Source organism: Pan paniscus, chromosome 18, assembly GCF_029289425.2.
Source record: "Pan paniscus chromosome 18, NHGRI_mPanPan1-v2.0_pri, whole genome shotgun sequence".
NCBI lineage: Eukaryota > Metazoa > Chordata > Mammalia > Primates > Hominidae > Pan > Pan paniscus.
This window is the reverse complement of record NC_073267.2, coordinates 96,904,181-96,926,158: the sequence shown is the minus strand read 5'-3', so window position 1 is coordinate 96,926,158 and position 21,978 is coordinate 96,904,181. Positions and strand designations below refer to the sequence as shown.

The window sequence follows — 21,978 nt, the reverse complement described above, 5'->3', positions numbered from 1 at the left end:
TGGCGTGAACCTGGGAGGCAGAGCTTGCAGTGAGCAGAGATCACGCCACTGCTCTCCAGCCTGGGCGATGGAGCGAGACTCTGTCTCAAAAAAGAAAAGAAAAGAAAAGAAAAGAAAAGAAAAGAGTTGCTGAAACTACTGGGAACAAAGGAAATGTCTGTTAGTAGATGATTATAAATAAATCAGGGCACATACCTGTAATGCAAGAATAGGTAGCCATTAGAAATCAAGGGCGGTCTCTGTGTGCACAGGCAGCATGATCTCTAAGGTACAAGGTTTGGAAGAATGAGGCAGAATAAAGACTGCATTTAGGCCCATTTATCTAGATTTTTTTAAAAAAGAATCTTGATGCTGGTATACATATAGACAAATTCTGCAGTAATACTCAGGTAAGTTTTTTTTTTTTCTTTCTTGAGATGAAGTCTCAATCTATTGCCCAGGCTGGAGTGAAAAGGTGTGCTCTCAGCTCACTGCAACCTCTGCCTCCCGGGTTCAAGCGATTCTCTCGCCTCAGCCTCCCGAGTAGCTGGCATTACAGGTGTGCGCCATCATGGCTGGATAATTTTTGTGTTTTTTGTTTTAATAGAGACAGGGTTTCACCATGTTGGCCAGGCTGGACTCAAACTCCTAACCTCAAGTGATCTGTCCGCCTTGGCCTCCCAAAGTGCTGGGATTACAGGTGTGAGCCACTGCACCTGGCCTCAGGTAAGTATTACAAGTGGTTTTGGTGATAAGGGAAACAGGGTCTTTAAAAAAAATAATATGCATGCATTATTTTTTAGTAATAAAATAATTCCCATCCTGTAAAGGCAACCATTATAGAAGAAAGAATACTGGTATTGAACCCAGACCTTCTAAATCTGATCCCAGCTGCCCACCTAGGAGCTGTGTGGTCTTGGGCACGTGACAGTCTTAACCACTTTAAGATGTTATTTACTTGGTAGGGTCAGTGTAAGGTTTAAATAAGGTGCTATTTGCTGACACTGTTAAGTATGATATGACGTCACCCCATGGTCGGCAGTCTTGATATTATTTCATCTTTATAGTGTGTGTGTGTGTGTGTGTGTGTGTGTGTGTGTGTGTGTGTAAGAAATAGAAATGGGCTTGGCCAACATGAGGAAAAAAAGTGGGGAGCGAACAAAGGGTAGTTACTTGGAGGAATAAGGTGGGAACACAGAAGAAAAGCTTAACAATCAGGTCCTGGGAAAGACTGGAACTGGAATGCTGTTATGACTTGGGAACCAGGGAACAGGATCCATTAATGAGATGAATCAGCTGCGACCATTTCTCTTCTTCATTCACGCTACTCAGGATCCAAAGTCCCAGGACACAGCCTGATAGGCTTAGTTTGGATCTTTTGCCCACCCCCAGGCTTATGGAGGGTGGAGCACCTTGACTGACAGTAGGATTCACTAATGAGGGAGGAGGAAAATAGAAGAGTGGTCAACAAAAGAGAGATGGATTCTGGGTCAGCAGAAAGCCAAAATGAAACACATAAAATAGTGGCTGTTTTTCTTAAACAGTATTGAATTAGCCATGGTAGGCCAACTACTATAGTAAACAACCAACATTGCAATGGCTTAATTCGTAAGTTTATTTCTCACTCTTGCTGCCCTCCAGTGTTCTTGCTTCTCAGTTGGGTGGCTCTCCTGGGTGTCTGCTCCACACAGTCATTCAGGGACTCAGCTTCTTCCTGTAGCCTCCTCATCTTTCACTGCATCCACTGATGTGTCCCACAGACAAGGGAAGAGCTAACAGAGGGTATCCTTATGGGATAGAATCCGGTCATGTGACCACACCTAACCACAGCTGGAAAGTTGTCTCATTGTGTGTTGAGGAGAAGAGGAAAAAACCTGGTGACTGACCTGCTGGGTCTGCTGTAGGCATCATAACATAGAACAAGTAATATTTTCATTCCAGGCCTGAGGACCTGTGAGTTTAATGCTTTCACCTAAGGTGAGTCATTTCTTCTCTCTAAATCTTATTTTATTCATCTCAAAACTGAGAATGGGGCTGGGCGCGGTGGCTTACACCTGTAATCCCAGCACTTTGGGAGGCAGAGGTGGGCAGATAACAAGATCAGGAGTTCAAGACCAGCCTGGCCAACATGGTGAAACTCCATCTCTACTTAAAGTACAAACACTAGCCGGGAGTGATCATGGGCGCCTGTAATCCCAGCTACTCAGGAGGCTGAGGCAGGAGAATTGCTTGAACCGGGACCCGGGAGGTGGAGGTTGCAGTGGGCCGAGATGGCGCCACTGCACTCCAGCCTGGGTTACAGAGCAAGACTCCATCTCAAAAAAAAAAAAAAAAAAAAAAAAAAAGAGAATGTTGCAGAAGATATAAGGTTTTAAACTTTTTCTTTGTCCAGATAACTTTCTCCGACTAAACCCAGTGAAGAACTAAACAGACCGCTGCGGAGCTGCTCCGGCTGATGTGGGGTGCAGCTGGGGAGCCCAAACTCTGCATACTGACCCCACCCCTTGCTGGCGTGGCCCAACGCGGACTGTTTATGGCTCTGGGCACCCCATGTGCAGGCTGTTGTTGGCTTAGAGAGCCTCCAGTTAGGATGTGATCAGCCAGTATTTTGGACTCTTCAGGGAACTTTCAAAACTTTGCTCTGTTCTCACTTTGGAAAACTCTGAAGACATTTGAAACCAGGGCCACTTGGCACCCTCCCCGGCTGGCCCTGGGATGTGAATCCTCCCTGCTCAAAACCACCTGCTTGGCGCTGCAAACCTTACTGTACCACAATTTACTTATTTATTTATTTTTTTTTACGGAGGGGAAATGTTTAGCATCATAAATCATGCAGTTCCAGCGTTCCCTGAACCATTTCCATGAAGACGGGATCCAGAGCTGGTCAGGCTGTGACACACCGTGGGCAGAAGCTCTCATGGTGAAAGGGAAGCAGGTCTCTCCTGGGCGTCTCCAAAGTCAGAGGAACATAACGGGCACATCTGCTTAGATTAGGAAAGAAAAGCCTCAAGGGCGAAGTGTTGATATCAGTTTACAGAGTGGGGAGACAGTTCCAAGCCACGGGACAGACTTTTTATTTTAAGTGACAATGATTTTGAAAGGGAATTTGTGTAATCCTGGCAATTTAGACATTAAGGTTTCAAAGCTCGAATGGACCCAAAGTAAATATATACACATTTTCCACCAAATTCAAAAATAATAATCCTAAACCCCAAATGACTTTAGTCTCATTTCTTGAATCGGTTGCTTCCTTCCCGAAGTGGAAGAGGTTGAAGAATCAGAGGAGAAAAGGACAAGCGGATGCCCTAGTGGGTTCAGGGGCCTTTGGCCTCTCCCCTGAACTGGATTCCAAATGCAGCTTGTGCTGCACTTCAGGCTGCCAATGTCACCAACATCCTCTTGAAATCGACAAGCCTGTCAGTGTTTTCTCCTTGTAGAGATGGCATTAGAGTCCCAAGGGACCCTGAGAATTGCCCACTTGGGATTAAAGTCTTAAAAATCAGCCAGGAATTCCCTATTCTAGTATTCTCAAGCTTCCTTGGAAATAAGTGTCTATGTCAGTAGACAATGTCTACCCTCTGGGTTTATCTTAAAAACCAGCGAGACTGGACACTGCACTTAGTCAACTGGCCTTTCTTTAGATCAGGAGAGAAGGAAGGAGATGGCGATTAAACAAGTGAAGAGACCAGGCACAGTGGCTCACACTTGTAATCCCAGCACTCTGGGAGGCTGTGGTGGGTGAATCACTTGAGCCCAGGAATTCAAGACCTGCTTGGGCAACACGGCAAAACTTCATCTCTACCAAAAAGAAAAAAAAAAAAAAAAGCAAAAATTAACCAGACATGGTGGTGGGACATGTCTATGGTCCCAGCTACTCAGGAGGTGGAAATGGGGTGTCACCTCAGCCTGGGGAGGTTGAGGCTGCAGTGAGCCATGATTGGATCACTGCACTCCAGCCTGGGTGACAGAGTGAGACTCTGTCTCAAAACAAAACAAATGAAAGATGAGTAATCTTTCTCCAGGTCTTCTGGAACCCTACCTTGCATCTAATGATGTGTCTCCAGGGAATCTTCTAGGGGCATCCACGTTTTCTGGGTTTGCACATTAAAAAGCTGCGGTGCACAGACAACACTGGCAGAGGTCTCACCAGGAGAAAGTGGGAGCGTTTCAATGAAGTGTTAAGAAGAGTGCTGGCCTGGGAGGAAGATAGATCTGAATTTAAATTCCAGATGTGCCTCTTATTTTCCCCCTGAACTTGGACACAGCAAAATTAGAAATGATAATGGTCATAGCTATCTCATACTGTGACAAAATGCCAGTGAAATGTTTAGCACTGTTCTGGAAGGTGGAGGTGCTGGTCAGTGGGAGCTTCTGTTATCTATGAATCTAACAGAAAAGTTCTTGCATCATGCAGAAGAAGAGGGGATTTAATACAGGGCATCAGGGTTTTTTTCTTTTTCTTTCTTTCTTTTTTTTTTTTTTGAGACAGAGTCTCACTCTGTTGCCCAGGCTGGAGTGCAGTGGTGTGATCTCGGCTCATTGCAACCTCCGCCTCCCGGGTTCAAGTGATTCTCCTGCCTCAGACTCCTGAGTAGCTGAGATTACAAGCGCACGCCACCACGCCTGGCTAATTTTTGTATTTTTAGTAGAGACGGGGTTTCACCATGTTTAGTCAGGATGGTCTCAAACTCCTGACCTCGTGTTCTGCCTGCCTCAACCTCCCAAAGTGCTGGGATTACTGGTGTGAGCCATCGCACCCCACCCAGGGGCTTTCAAGACTGTTGACGAGCTAGAGGAGTAAGGACCAGGGAAAGCTGTCACTCGTGCTCAAGGGTAACATGAAAGTTTGACAAACCAGGGTACTGCAGGACCACAGGAACTGCTGCGGATGGTACCAGCTGCCTGCAGCACTGAGGTGGGTGGCTGGCGGGACGCCCAGGCTGCCAAAGCTCACAAGTCCATCTGCCAGTGCAGTGCCAGGGAGCAATGGCTTCAGCCTTTCTTTTCTTTTTTTTAGAGAGAGAGGAGGTCTCACTATGTTGCCTCAGGCTGGCCTCTGATCCTGGGCTCAAGCTATCCTTCTTCCTTGGCCTCCCAAAGTGCTGGGAGTATAGGTGTGAGCCACCATGCCAGCCAGGCTTCAGCCTTTCTCCCACTTCCCAAATCTTGTATGGGAGGCTCTCAATGACGAAGTCTAATCTAGAACCATCTGGATGGCAAGGGATCCTGGGAAATGTAGTTTCCAGGCTTCCAGCCCCTGCAGTAGTTGCCATGACATCCAGTATTAAGCAATAATCTTGACCACTGATATTGTAGAAGAAATCATATAACTACACAAGAAGACCAAGAAAAGTCTCGAAAGAGCTGGAAACATCTACTTTGGACACTTGGATATCCAATGGAAAAGTGCTATTGGAAGTCAGAATATGCCATCACAGTCAAAGATGTTGGAAGCCTGGCTTTGAGATTCATTACAGGCCTTGGAAAGTGTGGGCATGAAGGTTGTCTGACCAAGACAGAGCCCTTGAGGTGTGGTGCTTGGGTGGCCAGGCCCAACAGGCCTGCTCTGAGAAGTGACCCTGCCCCAGGACTCACCTTCTCTGCGCTTCCGTAGTGCACTTTGTCTAAACCACGTGCGAGTCTGTTTTCTAATGGTTTGCCCTGCAAAGTATCTTGCTCCTAAATAGATTTTTAAAAAATCATTTTGAGGGTAAAGAGTATTTTCACATCTTCGAAACCTACAAGGAAACATTTCTTAAAAATAACAACAACAAAAAAAATATGCTCATTAGGCAAAACTGAAAAACACAGAGAAGCGAAAAAAGGAAAAGGCAGACGTTCCAGAATTTCACCATTCCCAATTCTTCTGCACGACCTTCCGGAATTTTACCATTCCCAATTCTTCTGCACGACCTTCCGGAATTTCACCATTCCCAATTCTTCTGCACGACCTTCCGGAATTTTACCATTCCCAATTCTTCTGCACGACCTTCCGGAATTTCACCATTCCCAATTCTTCTGCACGACCTTCCGGAATTTCATCATGCCCAATTCTTCTGCACGACCTTCTGGAATTTTACCATTCCCAATTCTTCTGCACGACCTTCCGGAATTTCATCATGCCCAATTCTTCTGCACGACCTTCCGGAATTTCATCATGCCCAATTCTTCTGCACGACCTTCCGGAATTTCACCATTCCCAATTCTTCTGCATGACCTTCCAGAATTTCACCATTCCCAATTCTTCTGCACGACCTTCTGGAATTTTACCATTCCCAATTCTTCTGCACGACCTTCCGGAATTTCACCATTCCCAATTCTTCTGCACGACCTTCTGGAATTTCACCATTCCCAATTCTTCTGCACTGCTCTTATGTTCAGGTGGCTACACTTTCACTTTTTTCCCCGAATGCACACACATGTATAAATGTGTGACCGTGTTAACACATTCATAAAAAGCTTCCGCACGCCTACTGCCTGCCAGGCACTGACTGCATTATTCATCATTTATAATAATCATAAACCCGACGATCAGCTGTTGTTGGAGTGAAAATAGGTTCCCACTCCTTGTGTTCCGAGGTGGAAGTCTCCGCACTGGGGCAGCATTCCTATTCTCTCTGCCTTGGAAAGCTCTTCCCTGCAGTTGGCCCCATCCATGGAGCTGGTGTTGAGGGAGGCGCGCTTTCCCAATCCTCCGTACCACAGGTCGTACAGGGACAGACCCCACAGAGGAGGCTGTGGTTTTGCTGCTCTGCTGGACTGTGGGGAGGTCTGTGTAATTTGGGGAGAAGTGTTAGCTACTCATCAACCAGCTGACCTAGAGGTATGTCCCCCAATTAGCTTTATCAGTAATAAACGTGATCCGTCCATCTCCATCTCCCTGTCCCTGCACTCATCTCTCTCGCTGCTCTCTGCTTGCGGTGTGAAGAAAGGGGGATTGTGTATCGACCCCTAGGCACTGTGTTAAGTGTTCACGTGCATGGCCTAATTGATCCTTAGGAAGACAAACAGTTGGTATCATTTTTAGACCGAGTCTCACTCTGTTGCCAGGGCTGGAGTGCAGTGGCATGATCTCGGCTCACTGCAACCTCCACCTCCCAGGTTCCAGGGATTCTCCTGCCTCAGCCTCCCCAGTAGCTGGGATTACAGGTGCCCACCACCACACCCAGCGAATTTTTGTATTTTTAGTAGAGATGGGGTTTCGCCACGTTGGCCAGGGTGGCCTCAAACTCCTGACCTCAGGTGATCCGCCTGCCTTGGCCTCCCAAGGTGCTGAGATTACAGGCATGAGCCACCGCCCCCGGCCATGACCGTTCTTTTAAGGTGAAAAAATTAGGGCACAGAGAGGCTAGTCACCTGCCTCTAGGTCACACAGCTAGGAAATGGTGATGTTGGGTTTTGTCTCTGCTCTTTCCTTTGTTCCTTTCTTCGTTCCTTTCTCTCTCTCTCTCTCTTTTCTTTCCTCCCTTCCTTCCCTTCTTTCCTTTCCAGCTTTATTGGGAAATAATTCACACACTATATAATTTACCCATTTAAAGTGTACAACTCAGTGGTTTTTGTATTCACGCAGTTGTGTAACTGTCACCACAGTCAATTTTGGAACATTTTCATCACCTCAAGAAGAAACCCTGTTTTCACCCCCTCTATTTCCCTTTCCCTCTCCCCCGGCCCCTGGTAACCACGAATCCACTCCTGTCTCTGTGGTTTGCCTGTTCTGGACGTTTCCTAGAAATGGGCTCAGACAATAGGTGGCCTTTTGTGTCTGGCTTCTTTCACTCAGCATGAGGGTTTCGAGGGTTTCGAGGCTCGGCCGTGTTGTGGTGTGCGTCAGAACTGTATTTCTCTTTATTGATGAATAATATTGCCCCAGGCAGATGTACCTGTCTGTCAGCTGATGGCCACGTGGGCCTGTTGGCGATTTGAGTCAGCTCTTTCTCCTAAGACTCTTCTCCACACTCCCTCCCTCTGGGGCGGTGGATTTAGCTGAGGGCAACGCGATGCTGCCGAGACTGGCCAGCTTTGGGGCAGGCCCCCATGACAGTTACTTACCCAACCTACAATTTAGGCTCAGCCCAGAGAGGGGAGAAGCATGGGGCCTCCGGGGCCAGACGCCAGGGTAGCCTCAGTGTAATGAGAGCTGTCATTCCCTCAGAGACGGGGAGGTAAGTGAGTGGGTTCAGAGGCAAGAAAGACAGTGTCATAGGTCTCTCTTCCTCCCAGAGCCCCATCTCCTGGGCCCGACGTCGCGGCTCTGCTGGACATATCCCTAGGGACTTTGCGGTGTGATCTGGGCCACGGGTCAAGCTCTGTTCCTTCTGCATTCCAGCACCTGAGCAGCAGAAGGTCCAGGACAAGCCGGAAAGAGGGAAGAGCTCCCTGCAGGCATGACAAGCAATCCCAGAGAGGGCGTCTGGCTGGGCAGCTCTGCCGAGTGCCCCTGGGGCCGTGGGGTTTGCGTGGGACTGGCAGACAACACCCCAGAAGGGCCTCTGCCGCCACACGGATCTGTGTGTTCCTAGAGTCTGTGGTGAGCGGGAATGAGAGTGACCCTGTGTCGCCAAGGGATTTGCTGTGCTCAGCAGCCAGGGTGGCGGCGGAATGCTTCTGGAAGAGTCCTTCCTGCTCATGACCGGCTCTGAGCGGCTCCCGAGGCCAGACTGGCTTTGTTTGCCAATCTTGAGAGTCAAGGGAAACGTGGCTCTTTCAGCTGCTTCAGCAAAAGAGAAGCTCTGAGCTCATATCAACAGGCTGCGAGGAACGGGAGCAAACACAGAAATGTAGCCATGGTGAGCCTGAGGTCAAGAAAGGAGAGGAGTCCATTAAGAAGAGGGACAGCGGCAGGAGGAGTCCATTAATAAGAGGGACAGGGGCAGAGGTGGGGGTGTGTGTGCAGTGTGTGCACCTGTAGTCCCAGCTGCCTGGGAGGCTGAGTGGGGAGGATCGCCGAGTTCAAGCCCAGCCTGGGCAAAACAGCAAGACCCTCATCTAAAAAAAAAAAAATGGCTCCTGTCTCCTTCTCCTTCTCCGTGTGACAGCCAACTTATAAATCTGGAGGGAACAATTTATCCTATGAAGTGGGTAGTTTTATCCTCTTTTTTACTTTTTATTTTTTATTTTTATTGTTGTATTTTTTGTGGGTACATAGTAGGTATATGTACTTGTGGGGTACGTGAGATGTTTTGGTACAGGCATGCAGTGCATTGTAATCACATCATGGAGAATGGGGTGTCCGTCCTCTCAAACTTTTATACTTTGTGTTACGAACAATTCAAATATACTCTTAGTTCTTTTCTTTTCTTTTATTATTATTTTTTGAGATGGAGTCTCTCTGTTGCCCAGGCTGGAGTGCAATGGTGCGATCTCGGCTCAATGTAACCTCCGCCTCCCAGGTCCAAGTGATCCCCCTGCCTCAGCCTCCTGAGTAGCTGGGATTACAAGCATGCACCACTATGCGCAGCTAATTTTTGTGTTTTTAGTAGAGTCGAGGTATCACCATTTTGGCTAGGCTGGTCTCAAACTCCTGGCCTCAAGTGTTCCGCCTGCCTCAGCCTCCCAAAGTACTGGGATTACAAGTGTGAGCCACCATGCCTGGCCTCTCAGTTATTTTAAAATGTACAATTAGGTTATTATTGACTATAGTCACCCTGATATACTATCAAATAGTAGGTCTTAATCAGTCTAACTATTTTTTTGTACTCCCACGAGACCATTGCCCTGCTGACCCAGCTGCCTCCCACTCCCCTCCCAGCCTCTGGTAGCCATCCTTCTACTCTGTATGTCCATGAGTTCAATTGTTTTGATTTTTAGGTACCAAAAATAAATGAGAACATGCGATGTTTGTCTTTCTGTGCCTGGCTTATTTCACTTAACATGATGACCTCTAGTTCCATCCATGTTGTTGTATATGACAGAATCTTGTTCTTTTCTTTTTCTTTTTTTTTTGAGACAGGGTTTCGCTCTTGTTGCCCAGGCTGGAGTGCAGTGGTGTGATCTGGGCTCACTGCAACCTCCACCTTCCGGTTTCAAGTGATTCTCCTGCCTCAGCCTCCCGAGTAGCTGGGATTACAGGTGTCTGCCACTACGCCCGGCTAATTTTTTTTTTTGTATTTTTAGTGGAGACCGGGTTTCACCATGTTGGCCAAGCTAGTCTTGAACTCCTGACCTGGTGATTCTCCCACCTCGGCCTCCCAAAATGCTGGGATTACAGGCGGGAGCCACCACACCTGGCCAGCTCTTGTTCTTTTTTATGGCTGAATAATACTCCGTTGTGTGTACACACCACATTTTATTTATCCATTAACCTGTTGGTGGACACTTAGGTTGCTTCCACATCTTGGGTGTTATGAACAGTGCTGCAATAAACATGGGGGTGTGGATATCTCTTCAATATATTGGGTATCTAGCCAGCAAAGGGATGGCTGGGTCATATGGTAGCTCGAGTTTTAGTGTTTTGAGGAACCTCCAAAGTGTTTTCCATAGTGGTTGTTCTAACTTACATTCCCCTCAACAGTGTACCAGGGTTCCCTTTTCTCCACATCCTCACCAGCATTCATTATTACCCGTCTTTTGGATAAAAGCCACTTTAATGGGGGTGAGATGACATCTCATTGTCGTTTTGATTGGCACTTCTCTGATGATCAGGGATGTTGAGCTCCTTTTCAGATGCCTGTTTGCCATTTGTATGTCTTCTTTTGAGAAATGTGTGCTCATATCTTTTGCCCATTTTTTGATCGGATGATAAGATTTTTTTCCTGTAGAGTTGATTGAGCTCCTTATACATTCTGGTTATTAATCCCTTGTCAGAGGAGTAGTTTGAAAATATTTCCTCCCATTCTGTGGGTTGTCTCATCACTTTGTTGATTGTTTCCTTTGCTGGCAGAAGCTTTTTAACTTGAGGTGATCCCATTTGTCCATTTTTGCTTTGGTTGCTTGTGCTTGTGGGGTATTGCTCAATGCATTTTTGCCCAGACCAATGTCCTGGAGATTTCCCCCAATGTTTTCTTATAGTAGTTTCATAGTTTGAGGTCTTCAATTTAAGTGTTTAATCCATTTTGATTTGATGTTTGTATGTGGCGAGAGCTAGGGGTCTAGTTTCACTCTTCTGCATATGCATAGCCAGTTTTCTAGAACTATTTATTGAAGAGACTGTCCCTTCCCCAGTGTATGTTCTTGGCACCTTTGTCAAAAATGAGTTCACTGTAGGTGTGTGGATTTGTTTCTGGGTTCCCTAATCAGTTCCATTGGTCTATGTGTCTGTTTTTGTGCCAGGGCCATGCTGTTTTGGTTACTATAGCTTTTCCTGTGTTTTTATGTTGACACATAATAATTGTACATATTTATGGGGAACAATGAGATGCTTTGATAAATAGATACATTGTATAATGATCCAATCACAGTATTTAGCACTGCCATCATCTCAAACATTCATAGTTTCTTTGTGGTAAGAATGCTTAAAATTCTGTCTTCTAACTATTTTGAAATATACTAAACAGTATTGTTACCTATAATCACCCTTCTTCCCATTAGCACACCAGAACTGATTCCTCATGTCTAATTGACCCGGTACCCATTAACTACACTTTCTCCATCCCCAGGCCCCCCTCCCCTCCCTAGCCTCTGGTAACCACTATTCTACGCTTCTGTAACATCTGCTTTTTGGATTCTGCATATGAGTGATGTCATGCGTCACCTCGAGTGTATCTTTCTGTGCCTGTGTCCTCCAGGTTCATCCGTGTTGCCACAAATGACAGGATCCGTTTTTTTGTTTTTGTTTTTGTTTTTTAGACAGGCTCTCACTCTATCGCCCAGGCTGGAGTGCAGTGGCCGGATCTTGGCTCACTGCAACCTCTGCCTCCCGGGTTCAAGAAATTCTCCTGCCTCAGCCTCCCCAGTACCTGAATCATAGGCCTGCGCCACCACGTCCAGCTAATTTTTGTATTTTTTGTAGAGATGGGGTTTCACCATGCTGGCCAGGCTGGTCTCTTGAACTCCTGGGCTCAAGTCATCTGCCTGCCTCAGCCTCCCAAAGTGCTAGGATTATGGGCATGAGCCACCATGCCTGGCCTGGATTGCATTCTCTTTTGTGGCTGAATAGTATTCCATTGTGTGCATAGCCAGATTTTCTTTATCCATTCATTTGTTGATGGACACTTGGGTTGATTCCAGATCTTGGCTATTGTGAATGGTGCTGCAATAAACATGGGAGTGCAGGTATCTCTTCCATAGGCCAGTTTCACTTACATTGGGCATATGTCCAGCAGTGGAATTGCTGGGTCCTATGGCAGCTCTGTGTGGGGGCTTTGAGGAGCCTCCACGCTGTGCTCTGTCATGGCTGTACTAATTTGCATTCCCACCCACAGTGTACTTGCCTCCTCCTTTCCCCACATCCTCCCCAGCATCTGTGATCTTTTGTCTTTTTGATAGTAGCCTTTCTAACTGGGGTGGGGTGATAGCTCACTGTGGTTTTGGTTTTATACACGGGGTGATCTGAGACTCAGAGAGACAGAGGAACCTGCCCGAGGTCACCCAGCTGGTTGGTGGCAGAGGTGAGCTGTGGGCCCAGGTGTCTGGTTCCAGAAGCAGCCTCTGCCCACTGTGCTGCATGTCTGGGCTCACTGCCTGCTGGTTCCTGGCCCTGGTTGGTTTCTGGTGCGCTTGAGGAGAGGTCCTGGAGGTTCCTCTGCCCAAAACAGTCTTTTAAAAAACATTGTGGTAAAATATGCATAACATACAATTGACTGTTGTAACTGTTTTTAAGAGTTTAGTTCAAAGACATGAAGCACATTCACATTGCTGTGCAGCCATCAACACCACCCATCTCCGTAGCCTTCTCACCTCCCAGACAGTAACGCTGTGCAGCCATCAACACCACCCATCTCCGTAGCCTTCTCACCTCCCAGACAGTAACGCTGTGCAGCCATCAACACCACCCATCTCCGTAGCCTTCTCACCTCCCAGACAGTAACGCTGTGCAGCCATCAACACCACCCATCTCCGTAGCCTTCTCACCTCCCAGACGGTAACGCTGTGCAACCATCAACACCACCCATCTCCGTAGCCTTCTCACCTCCCAGACGGTAACGCTGTGCAGCCATCAACACCACCCATCTCCGTAGCCTTCTCACCTCCCAGACGGTAACGCTGTGCAGCCATCAACACCACCCATCTCCGTAGCCTTCTCACCTCCCAGACGGTAACGCTGTGCAGCCATCAACACCACCCATCTCCGTAGCCTTCTCACCTCCCAGACGGTAACGCTGTGCAGCCATCAACACCACCCATCTCCGTAGCCTTCTCACCTCCCAGACGGTAACGCTGTGCAGCCATCAACACCACCCATCTCCGTAGCCTTCTCACCTCCCAGACGGTAACTCTGTGCAGCCATCAACACCACCCATCTCCGTAGCCTTCTCACCTCCCAGACGGTAACGCTGTGCAGCCATCAACACCACCCATCTCCGTAGCCTTCTCACCTCCCAGACGGTAACGCTGTGCAACCATCAACACCACCCATCTCCGTATCCTTCTCACCTCCCAGACGGTAACGCTGTGCAACCATCAACACCACCCATCTCCGTATCCTTCTCACCTCCCAGACAGTAACGCTGTGCAGCCATCAACACCACCCATCTCCGTAGCCTTCTCACCTCCCAGACGGTAACGCTGTGCAGCCATCAACACCACCCATCTCCGTATCCTTCTCACCTCCCAGACGGTAACGCTGTGCAACCATCAACACCACCCATCTCCGTAGCCTTCTCACCTCCCAGACGGTAACGCTGTGCAACCATCAACACCACCCATCTCCGTAGCCTTCTCACCTCCCAGACGGTAACGCTGTGCAGCCATCAACACCACCCATCTCCGTAGCCTTCTCACCTCCCAGACAGTAACGCTGTGCAGCCATCAACACCACCCATCTCCGTAGCCTTCTCACCTCCCAGACGGTAACGCTGTGCAGCCATCAACACCACCCATCTCCGTAGCCTTCTCACCTCCCAGACGGTAACGCTGTGCAACCATCAACACCACCCATCTCCGTATCCTTCTCACCTCCCAGACGGTAACGCTGTGCAACCATCAACACCACCCATCTCCGTAGCCTTCTCACCTCCCAGACGGTAACGCTGTGCAGCCATCAACACCACCCATCTCCGTAGCCTTCTCACCTCCCAGACAGTAACGCTGTGCAGCCATCAACACCACCCATCTCCGTAGCCTTCTCACCTCCCAGACGGTAACGCTGTGCAGCCATCAACACCACCCATCTCCGTAGCCTTCTCACCTCCCAGACGGTAACTCTGTGCAGCCATCAACACCACCCATCTCCGTAGCCTTCTCACCTCCCAGACGGTAATGCTGTGCAGCCATCAACACCACCCATCTCCGTAGCCTTCTCACCTCCCAGACGGTAACGCTGTGCAGCCATCAACACCACCCATCTCCGTAGCCTTCTCACCTCCCCGACGGTAACGCTGTGCAGCCATCAACACCACCCATCTCCGTATCCTTCTCACCTCCCAGACGGTAACGCTGTGCAGCCATCAACACCACCCATCTCCGTAGCCTTCTCACCTCCCAGACGGTAACGCTGTGCAGCCATCAACACCACCCATCTCCGTAGCCTTCTCACCTCCCAGACGGTAACGCTGTGCAGCCATCAACACCACCCATCTCCGTAGCCTTCTCACCTCCCAGACGGTAACGCTGTGCAGCCATCAACACCACCCATCTCCGTAGCCTTCTCACCTCCCAGACGGTAACGCTGTGCAGCCATCAACACCACCCATCTCCGTAGCCTTCTCACCTCCCAGACGGTAACTCTGTGCAGCCATCAACACTACCCATCTCCGTAGCCTTCTCACCTCCCAGACGGTAACGCTGTGCAGCCATCAACACCACCCATCTCCGTAGCCTTCTCACCTCCCAGACGGTAACTCTGTGCAGCCATCAACACCACCCATCTCCGTAGCCTTCTCACCTCCCAGACAGTAACGCTGTGCAGCCATCAACACCACCCATCTCCGTATCCTTCTCACCTCCCAGACAGTAACGCTGTGCAGCCATCAACACCACCCATCTCCGTAGCCTTCTCACCTCCCAGACGGTAACGCTGTGCAGCCATCAACACCACCCATCTCCGTAGCCTTCTCACCTCCCAGACGGTAACGCTGTGCAGCCATCAACACCACCCATCTCCGTAGCCTTCTCACCTCCCAGACGGTAACGCTGTCCCCTACATTAACTCGCCATTTTCCATCCTCCCTCCCACTGACCCCGGGCACCCACCGTGCTTCTTTTTGTTTCTGTGATTTTAATGACTCTAGGTTCTTCATATAAGTGGAACTTACATATAGCTGGGACTACAGGTGTGCACCAACACACCCGGCTAAGATATTATTAATATTTTTGAATTTTTCTTTAAGTTCTGGGATGCATGTGCTGAATGCGCAGGTTTGTTACATAGGTATACATGTGCCATGGTGGTTTGCTGCACCTGTCAACCCGTCATTCTAGGTTTTAAGCCCCGCATGCATTAGCTATTTGTCCTAATGCCCTCCTTCCTCTTGCCCCCTGACTCCCCGACAGGCCCCAGTGTGTGATGTTTCCCTCCCTGTGTCCATGTGTTCTCATCGTTCAACTCCCAATTATGAGTGAGAACACGTAGTGTTTGGTTTTCTGTTCTTGTGATAGTTTGCTGAGGATGATGGTTTCCAGCTTCATCCATGTCCCTGCAAAGGACATGAACTAATTATTTTTTATGGCTGCATAGTATTCCATGGTGTATATGTGTCACATTTTCTTTATCCGGTCTATCATTGATGGGCATTTGGGTTGGTTTGGCAGAGATGGAGTCTTACTATCTTGGCTAGGGTGGTCTGGAACTCCGGGGCTCAAGGATTCTCCTGCCTCATCCTCTCAAAGCACTAGGATTACAGGCCTTTTGCCCTTTTGGCTTATTTTAAAGAGCACAATGTCCTCAAGGTTCATCCACCATCAGGGGCTCCTTTCTTTTTAAGGCTGAATAATATTCCATTGTATGAGAAATTGATTATACTTGCCAAGAGTTTTGTCTATTTTATTGGTCTTTCTGAACAGCCTGCCTTTTGTTTTATTTTTATTTTTTTCTGAGCATTCCCGTATGCCAAATCCTGAATGCTCTTGTTTCCCTAATATAAGAATCTAGAGAAGCATTTTCTTCCTGGTCTCAAGACGTCTCGTTACTTAAGCCCTAGAAATAAATTAATTTTTTTTTTTTTCACAGACATGGTCTCCCTCTGTCATGGTGGCTGGAGTGCAGTGGTGTGATTATAGCTCACTGCAGCCTTGAACTCCTGGCTCAAGTGATCCTCCCACCTCAGCCTCCCAAGTAGCTGGGATTACAGGCACACACCACCACACCTGGCTAATTTTTAAAAATTTTTGGCAGAGGTGGAGTCTGACTTTGTTGGCCAGGGCAGTCTGGAACTCTGGAGCTCAAGCAATTCTCCCACCTCAACCTCCCAAAGCACTGGGATTACAGGGGTGAGTCCCTGTGCCTGGCCATAAATTGAATCTGAATTCCTATTTTGATTAGGTTTAAGTTCTATTCTTGGTGAAATATGAGCCTGAGATGAGCCACTTTCTCTCATAAAACTTGGCGATGCTCTCCCTGAGTTTTCTGAAATGGATTTTGTAGACATTTATCCCTTTTTTTGCTTGTATTTCAAGCAGAGACACATGAGAGTCCATCCTTGGAGTTGCTGCCCACGCTCTTCTGTCAATTGCGTATCCTGCCCAGCGGTGTCAGCAGATAACGTCTCAGGAAGCTGAGGACATGGTGACAGCACTTTAAGCATCTCGAGGGACTGGGCACTTGGGAGACCAAAACTTCATGAATTGAGTCTTGCTCGACTTTCCATGATGGGAATTCAGACCCCGAGGCTCAGAGGTACGATTGTTTTCTAAGGCGGTTGGTTGATTTTCCCACCTGGAAAACTGCCATATCGTGTAACATCTTTGGCGTTTTCCCTGGATGGCTGGAGAGACGTGGTTATAATGCTGTGAGTGCTACCACCCGAGGATGAGACCAGAAGCGACCTCTGAGGAGAAATGTGTTCTGTGCCATGGACGGGAGGGCAGCCATGATGCTGGAAGCATCCATTGTCCTCTGCCCCAGCTTCGGGGTCTATGCCAAGTTACATTCTTGACGGCTCACCCTGTCTACAAACCCAAGGCAAAGTGGAGGGTTGGAGGTAAATTCCCAAATGACTGTCCACACCCATCAGCCAGTCACACTCCAGTCTCGGGAAAACAATTCCCGCAGGGCTAGCCACACTCTGCCCCTCCCCAGGGAGGGCAGCTCCAGGCCCCAACCTTGCGTCTCAAGTAGCACCTGAATTCAAACAGAATTCAGGTTCAAGTAGAATTTGGGCTTGAAGTGCCTGAACAATTGCTCCTGGATATCCCAATAAAGGACATAGACTGGAAAGGTAAATTGAGGCAGGCTCCCAGAGGTGGCCTCCTGACCCCTGGTCCCCCAGGAGACTGGGACCCTGGAGTCTGGGAGAGACAGCTTCCCATGCAGAGCCCCCAGGTGCCAGGTCAGGCCCTGCCATCCTCTCCGGTGGCCCTGACCAAAGAGGTCGCTGTGGTTCACCCCAGGGCTGGTTCCCTAGAGGGTCTGATCCCTCCGTGTTGCACTGACAAGGAACAGACATCCCCAGTGGGGTCTGGGGGGTACCTTGTCCTCCCCACTCAACCTGTGTCCTGGTGGCCCCTGCTTGGTGAGAGCGGCGCCTTCCCACTGGGCACTGCAGGAGCAGGGCTGCGTGAGGGCGATGAAGGGCCCTAAATAACCTGGGCTTCCTCCTGGAAAGGGGTCCTGGTCCCTTTCATTTTCAGGGTCTCAGGCTCCACCAGGCCGTGGAAACCTCTCCTTCGCCCCCTCTGCCTTCCACCCTCAAGGCTCCCAAGGGAGATCCAGGAGGGCAAAGGGCTGAGATTTTCTGAGGCCCAGTTTCCCGCCTTTAGAAAGCAAGGGCTGTGCCGGGAGAGCCCGCGGAATGACCCAGGGCATGCTTGGGGTTTTGGAAGGCCTGGGTTCCAAATTGCCCAGAGGCTTTCCTTCAAGAGACAGAGTCTGTCCCACAACAGCTTACCTAGGGTTGATGACAAGCAGTCACCTCCCTGGTGTGGCTGAGACAGGCACAGTCTCTGCTCCACTGTAAACGGCCAAACTGCACCTTGACCAAACTTCAGTCTTCTCCAAGGACCAAAAGTTGGAGCCTCTTAATGACAGCACAGATCCCAGCCTAGGGGTTTTATTTAAGCCCAGTGAGAGTGACTTGATGAGCTCCTTTCTCTGGAAGAGCTTGCTGAAGCTCAGGGTGAAGGAGAGTGCGAGAGGGCCCCCAGAGAGGTCCCAGCCCCCACACTGTGCATGCTATTTCCAGGACAAGAGGGCCTTGGCGAGGTGCTTAGGGTTCTTGAGGGGAAGAGATTTTTCTAGGTGGACCCTAAATGAAACCACAAGCATTCTTATTAGAGGGAGGGAGAGGGAGATTCTAAACGGAAGAGTAGAGGCCACGCACCGCTGAGCAGGGACTGGAGTGAGGTGGCCACGAGCCAAGGAGTGTGGCGGGTGCTACAAGGCCAGAGAGATGCGGAAAGGGATTCTCCCTGGAGCCCGTAGAAGGAGCCAGCCCTGCCCATGCCTTGATTTAGCCCAGTGAGGCTCGTTTTGGACTTCTGGTCTCTAGAAGGGTGGGAGGACAAGTGCGTTATGTTAAGATGCAGAGTCAGTGGTTTGTGACGGCAGCCACAGGGAATGTGTGCAGAAAAGCGGGGTCACCGAGGGCCCAGAGGAGAGAATATGCGCCAAGGAGTGGGAGCTGGAGAAACAAAGCCGATCCACCTGGCTCACGCACGGCATGGCACGGCACTTTCCCCCTGGAAATCTGTAAAGAAAAGCTGGGTAATTTATAAAGAAAAGAGGTTTCATCAGCTCACAGTTCTGCAGGCTGTACAGGAAGCATGGTGCCGGCATCTGTTCATCTTCTGGTGAGGCCTCAGGAAGGTTTCAATCATGGCGGAAGGTGAACAGGGAGCTGGCATATCACATGTCGAGAGTGGGAGCAAGAGGGAGAAGGAAGGAGGCCCCAGACTCTTTTACTTTATTTTATTATTTTTTTGAGACAGAGCCTTGCTCTGTCACCCAGGCTGGAGTGCAGTGGCATGATCTTGGCTCACTGCAACCTCTGCCTCCCGGGTTCAAACGATTCTCCTGCCTCGGCCTTCCAAGTAGCTGGGATTATAGGCATGCGCTACCATGCCTGACTAATTTTTTTTGTATTTTTAGTAGAGACGGGGTTTTGCCATGTTGGCCGGGCTGGTCTTGAACTCCTGATCTCAAGTGATCTGCCCACCTCGGTTCCCCAAAATGCTGGGATTACAGGCGTGAGCCACCGTGCCCTGCCCCAGACTCTTTTAAACAACTAGATCTCGTGTGAACTCACTGAGTGAGAACCCACTCATGACCAAGGGGCCATTCATGATGGATCTTGCCCCCGTGATCTAACGCCTCCCACCAGGCTCCACTTCCAACACTGGGATTCACATTTCAACCCAAGATTTGGAGGAGACACCCATCCAACCCGTATCACCTACTGGGTGCTAGCAACAGCATATGCACTTTACTCATTTAAGGTATGTTGTGATGTGAACAAATCAGCCTGTAGAAGAGTAGATGACCTGCTGCAATCTGGTGAAAAGGAATTTACCAAAAACGTTTCTGGAAGGAGACACGGAGGAACTAGCTGGGTGACCGGGAAATGGTGGGCAGGGGGTTTCTACTGGATGCTCTGGTTCCTTTTGCATTTTGAGTCATGTAAACGTCTTACCTATTCAAAAAAATCTACTTAAGATGAAAGACATCAAGTAAGAACCACGGAATGAACTACTACTTTGGAGGGGAACCATAAAAAAATTATCCTCGACAAGTTGTGGTCTCTGTCTGCTCCTTTCGCTTTCAAATCAAACTGTTCCCCTTAAGTGGAATTAGGTAATGTTAACAAAAAAAAAAAAAAAAAAAAAAAGAATGAAAGAAAGAAAACAGAACTCTCCCCTATAGTCTCTTCCTTGCAGCCCTGAAGTCTCCAGTACTTTCTATTTTCCTAAAGACTTTTAAATGGATTGTAACATGACACCCAACAACTAAGAACTATGCCTTAGAATTTTGGGCAGTGGTACTATTGAAATATTACAAAAGGAATTGTTAATGGCATATTATTCACTAATGCTATGCAAGGTATATGATAGTAGCTAAGACATGGGGTTTGGAGTCAAACAGATCTGGGCTTGGAGACTGTCTTGAACAGACCTATAAGATGTGTTACCTTAGGCAAGTGAATCACCATCTCTGACCCTCAGTTTCCTCATTAGTAAAGAGGGGAGAATAATAGTGCCTGCCTTGTAGGATTGCAGCGGGTGCGTGGCTGATGATGGTGATGGTGACAATGGTGACCCTCATGACTGCCACAAATCAGACGCAGGGTGGTGCTCATCCCCTGTCCCTGTGGTAAGACTGCCCTCTGATATCTGGAACAAATGTCCCTTGGGTTTCATGGTCAGACGGGGGATGGAGTATGGGGCATGGAGCTCTGGCCTCGACGTTCTCCTCTGGAGCACGGCGCCGTGCTGGTGGCCTCCCGTGGTGCTCACACCAGTCTTGCCGGCAGCAGCCCCTCCTTGCCCAGCCTTGAGCTTAATTCATCCACCGCCCTGCTTGGATCGCTCTCGGCTCCTCACGGTGTTGAATGTTCTCAATGTTTGCCTTGTGGAGCCCACATTCTCTCGCCCTTCTTCCCTGTTCACCCCTGGGAAGATCCCTCAAGGGAGCCAATTAGCACCACGTTTTCAATGGCAGCTCCTCCTGGAATATGTGCAGTTTTATTTGATTTTCTTGTTGCCACCCAAGCATGGAATCCTCTCAGGGCTGGGCTGTGCTCATTTCACTGATGAACAAGAATAAATGCTGAGCTCACTTTACACCCAGAGCCCACTGTTCCCATCCATAGGAAGAGAATTTCAGGGATCCTGACGTTATTGTTCTATGCAGAAAGGAAAAAAACAAATCTCGTAGGAGCAAGTGCGTTGAGAATGGGTGACTTTTTTTTTTTTTAAATGTTTAGAATATTATGTTCACTGACAAACTGCTTCTGTGGGCCCAGGAGCCTAACTCATGTTTGTGGAACTAATTTAAATTTTCTACAGAGTTTCCATAGCTCCTGCACCAAAGGGAAAACAGAGCCCTTCCTGCTCCCTCCCCCACCATTGAAGAAGCCACATGTATAATTATCTGCTGCTGTAAAACAAATTTTTTTCTTAAATTTAGCTGCTTAAGACAACAATAAACATTTAGGATCTTACACAGTTTCTGAAGGTTGGGAACTCAGGAGCAGCTCAACTGGGTGGCTGTGGTCTCTCATGAGGCTATAATACAAGATGGCAGTTGGGCCGCAGTCTCATCTGAAGGCTTGACCGGGACTGGCAGCTCTGCTTCCAAGGTGGCTCCCTCACATGGCTGTGGGCAAAAGCCCTCAGTTTCTTGCCACAGGGGCCTTTCCATAGTGCTAGGCATTTAAAGTAATGTATTCCAGCAAATCTGAGTCCTAAATCATATTTCTTTTTTTTTTTCCCCCCTTGAGATGGAGTTTTGCTCTATTGCCCAGGCTGGAGTGCAGTGGCATGATCTCAGCTCACTGCAGCCTTTGCCTCCCAGGTTCAAGCAATTCTCTTGTCTCAGCCTTTGAGTAGCTGGGACTACAGGTGTGTACCACCATGCCTGGCTAATTTTTTTGTATTTTTAGTAGAGATAGGGTTTCACCATGTTGGCCAGTCTGGTCTCGAACTCCTGACCTCAAGTGATCTGTCCACCTAGGCCTCCCAAAGTGCTGGAATTATAGGTGTGAGTCACTGTGCCTGGCTCATGAATCATATCTCTGAGAGTTGTTTTGTTTT

The 21,978-nt window shown here is 48.7% G+C and overlaps 1 long non-coding RNA gene across 1 annotated transcript in view; it reads left to right on the top strand.

The window, feature by feature from the left end:
• The first annotated feature begins 15,451 nt into the window (after window positions 1-15,451).
• The window catches only part of LOC117976316 (uncharacterized), a 398,679-nt gene continuing 392,152 nt past the window's right edge, over window positions 15,452-21,978 (top strand). The window contains exon 1 of the long non-coding RNA XR_010110319.1: window positions 15,452-16,909. This is a non-coding gene — a long non-coding RNA (uncharacterized LOC117976316). The remainder of the gene's footprint in view (window positions 16,910-21,978) is intronic.